This window comes from Varroa destructor, unplaced genomic scaffold (assembly GCF_002443255.2).
Source record: "Varroa destructor unplaced genomic scaffold, Vdes_3.0 BEIS01000929.1, whole genome shotgun sequence".
NCBI classification, from domain to species: Eukaryota; Metazoa; Arthropoda; class Arachnida; order Mesostigmata; family Varroidae; genus Varroa; species Varroa destructor.
Genome location: NW_019212382.1, coordinates 6,847 through 11,353, shown reverse-complemented (window position 1 = coordinate 11,353; position 4,507 = coordinate 6,847). Strand labels below are relative to the sequence as shown.

The window sequence follows — 4,507 nt, the reverse complement described above, 5'->3', positions numbered from 1 at the left end:
AAATACAGGGATCTCATCAGCTTAGGTAGTTGATTTAAATTTGAGTTTAATTTTCTAAAAAACGATTCCCAAAAAGGAGTTCTACATAAGAGATAACCAATAGTAACTGCTGTGATGAAAACCCTTCTGAGTCAAGTTGTGTGCGCCAGATCGAAGCGAAGTAGAAACACTGATAGAAGCTCTTCATAAATAAATGTTGACGAGAACTTGATTATTAAAACGATTCGAGAATTGGACGGAGCAGAATCTCTATAATTGTTATGCAGAGCTGAGCTGTTTACAGCGATGCTTGAAGCGGCCCTCCTTAGTTGCCCACCATAACTATTTTGGAGGCGAGTGTGAAAAATTTTGTAGTATAGTGTAGCAGTTAGGTAGTGACCCACTAAAATAAAATCATCTACTTGATTAGTGGAAGTTGCGTTGTATTGATCATAACGGGATTCCTGGTTTATAAGGCTTCCCGATTAATCGAGAATTCGCTGTCGCGCTAAAGGGTGGAACGCACATCTATTATATTCTGGCTAATGTTCAGTAAGGTCGAAATATTTGCTACTGAGTCTAACTGGCATAAGCCCTTTAAGTTCACAACTTGCGATATTTGTCAGCATTATAAACTATTAGTGTGCTATTACAAAGGATTGTTGAAAAAATGATAGCGGCTTTTTTCGGTGTTAAAATTATTTATGCTTCGGTTTTTTTGCGCAATATGACTGTTCTCATCCGTTGGTTCCTCTCCCATTTTATTGTATGTTTGGACCTTAAGAATAAGAATGTCAGGTAAAGTGAACGAAAGATTTTAGCTTTTCACTAATTTTAAAAAGCTTGGTAGCTAACCTAAGGGATTTGCTACGCATGCGATGAAGACCTTATAGCTAAGAGATATGGGTTCATCTAACATGCAGCTTCTTTTTAGTGTGATTCAAGGTGGTCCTCATCGAACCCGCAAGGCCCTTTTTTCTGAACACTGACAAAATAAACAAAAATTGTGATTACTTGCAGATTAAAAAATCTAATTCTCCTTAAAAAAATATTGTTGAATGTTTTTATAATTAATTTCCGGAAATGACGTTTTATATGAGGGGTCGTTTCCGAAATTTCTGTAAACATTTTTTTAGCAAATCTTACCAACAAGAAGCATTTGTAATTGACGTTTTTTCTATTTTCATCACAGGAGGCCTGTTCCTTCAATTCCACCGCGTATTCCTGACCGACCTGGATCACAAGTTCGCCCGTAAACTGCTAAGCCATATTTGACTGAAAATCATTTACCACAATTACAATACAAATTCTATGCTTTCAACGGCCTTATAGTCGACGCAAAAGGCCACAATAATGAGTGATTCCATTACACTGGACCTCTTTTTGTGGTTGGTAATCATTTGCGTAGATGTCAATATGAAATTCGCTCGTCGACGTAATACAGGATGTGACATAAGAGGAAATAAACAGCGCTAAAGCGGATCAGGTTGTACAAAAGCAAAAAGCAGCACCACAAAGGTATGTTACAATATTACTGTTTTATATACAGTACTTTCTCAAGAATATAGCATAGAGGTGTTCAACGCTCAATTGAAACCGATTTAAATAGCCTATACATGAGTCCTATCAAACGTTATGTTCGGTATTGTGCTAAACTTTGTTTTTTACGCGTTTTTCATGTTTTTTGGTCAATTTGTGCCGAAAAATCTACTTCCATAGTAAATTCCCCTACTTTGGCCAGTTAATCCCTCATGACCAGTCTTTATTTGGATTTTACAGTATTGGCCAAACACAAGAGCGCTAAATAGTTAACTTTACTTTTCTGGTCGTTTATTAAATAAACGGCCAATTTCGCAGTTTAATCTTCTGCCTTAAAAACAAACCGTTTTCGCTGCTTGACCTCATTCCGCTAATAATTATAAACTAGTTGTTAAAGATGAAAGAAGTCCGCTAAAAATATTACTAATAAATAACGTGAGTGCAGTATAATTACTTATCACTTAACGCGAAAGATTTGTAGATTAAACATTTTGTATTTATTTTATTAACCCTTCAAAACTCCTTTCTACTAGTCTATATTTAGGCCCAATGGTCGTGCAGCATAGTGTAGTTTTTTTCGAAAACGTCCCTATCAAACATGAACTATATGCTGATGACTTAAAAGTTTTACTTCGAAATAAACAAAGTGAGTAGTGCACTTCTGGTTCAGGAGGCGATTGACGGTATACTCGTTCTTAGCCAAGGAAACTACTATATATTCACATATGGCGCTGTTGTTGAGGTTATTTTAGATGATACAGTATGTTTTAGAGGTGCTAAGCAGATGCCGTGCGTACCGGTTCATAACGACGCAGGTATTGCCGATTTTAAGCTCAGAATTTATGTGGCCCCTTTCAAATACTGCACCATGACTATATTTATATTACAGAGTAACAAAACCCTAAGTGTTTTAAAATCTTCATAATCCTCTAGTCGTATTGCTCATAAGGGTAGTTATTAATTTACCATAGGAATATAAATACCTTACAAAATGTTCAGGACCGTTTTCTAAAACGCGGTGCATGGAGATGTAGCGCCAATTGTGAGTGGATTCAGCTGCATCCCCAAAAAGAAAATGACCTGTGGACGGTCAACAGATTACATGCAAACAACTTTCCCGGCGACTTCTTTGAAATTAAATGAAAGAATCCACGTAGTGGCGTATCCATTCTCTGTAAGTAACTACTTGTGACACTGTTAAAAGCCTGTTTTCGCCGCGGGTGAAGAGCTTATCCTATTTAGACAGACAGCTGCTTCGTAAACCAGTTTATTTAGAGACTTTATATTGCACTGCATCTTAGGCGTCTTTGATTCAAATAGCAGATAGTTCAAAGAAGCTTAAAATATCTCAGTGTTTTCTGGTAGTTAAGTCAAAGGTTCTTTGTGCTTCTAAGCCATTATTTTGAATAGATCACAACATTTAACCTAGGTTCGGGCTCTTAAAATAACTATGTAACTGAATATGTGACACCAGTTTGCCTATATTGAAAAGCTGCAGAAACAACCTCGGATAATTCTGTCATAATAATTCCGGATAATTCGGATGATTCTGTCATTAGCAGATATAAACGAACGTTCATCCTCCCTTAAAGAAGCTCGGGACTGTCTTTTTCTAATTTACACAGCTAAGTCAAGTATCTTGTTTCACCAATGGAGTTCTCTTCATGCACGCTACATCTAGGTGGAATTATAAAACTTGTTGTTTTTTTTGCTACTCGACACACGTATCTTTGGAATCCAAACATAAGCAAAAATAGGCTTATCCAAAAAACGGCACCGATACCCCTGTAAAGAAATTCCTTCAACAAAATGTAATATTTGACCATTATCGAAAGAACAACTGGGAACGCGGAAGAAGTGCAAGCGCTGATTACGAACAAATATATCTTTTCTACTTTACAGGTGGTGTGGATACGGAGTCGATTCGCGTAGCCACCCTCCTGACGTGGGAAGATCCTTAATGATGCATAGCATCTGATCACACTGTATAACAACTAATTAATGGCTTAACTCTACTGGTCCTTACAACAAAAAGTATTTATGAAAATGGTTAGCAACATAATAACGTGCACTAGAAATATTTTGTTTTTCAATTATAAGACGGAAGGTGGACGGATGCAAAAATAGCGCCCCAGCAGGGAGACAAAAATATTCGTTATATATATGCTATCGATATATTTAGGTTAATTATCCGTATGAACTGTAGATTGACTGCTTTGCTGAACTGAAGCGGGGCGTTGTAGACAATATAAACAAACGAATTAATAGACTTGACTGACGTATATAAAACGCATAATAATGCGTACAGATATGTAGCTGATATGTGATATAATGGAAGAACTTAATATGACAAGGCGATCCGATTTCCTAAGTTATTTTGACTCTGTATAAGTCCTGCTTGAGATTGGTGTCTGTGTCTATAAATCTTGGATATATTTCAGAATTAACTAAATTGCGCCAAAAACAATAAGTGAATCTTTTTGATACAACTGACCCGAAAACAACGATTGGTGAACTTTACAACATCGCACATATTTTGAATAAATTAATATTTCAAATAATTGTCTTGTTTAGTTTCTTCAATATAAGGTACGCAAGGAACGAGCGGCGTTTGTCGAGCTCATTTTCCAACAATTGGGCGTGAGCGACCCACTCCTGTAGCTTTTTTCGTTTACAAATAACTTAGGTAAAATTTGCTTTGGCTTAGTGGTAAGCGGCCACATTATCTGGACTATTATTTCGAGCTCTAATATTTCTGAAACACGCTTGGAATAAGCGCTTGGTCTGGTTACCCCATTGAATAGTTTCCAAAAGCGAGGGTCGTTGTAGTCGTAGCCTAGAGATTTTTACCGTCTGCTGATTTAGTAGATACAACTTTGTGGTCTACATATGTACACGGGATGCGATAGAGAAGTCTGGAATTGACCAAGGTCTATTTACTGTTAGATATTTCATCTAACTCTGTATAGCAATGCAGTCAGCTTAAAGA

General features: G+C 36.8%; 1 long non-coding RNA gene across 1 annotated transcript; it reads left to right on the top strand.

Annotated features, from left to right (window-relative positions):
- Positions 1 to 1,156: 1,156 nt before the first annotated feature.
- Positions 1,157 to 4,079, top strand: LOC111255187 (uncharacterized). Its single transcript, XR_002675373.2, has 2 exons — positions 1,157 to 1,497; positions 3,421 to 4,079. It is a non-coding gene; the product is annotated as an uncharacterized LOC111255187 (long non-coding RNA).
- The last annotated feature ends 428 nt before the right edge of the window (positions 4,080 to 4,507 follow it).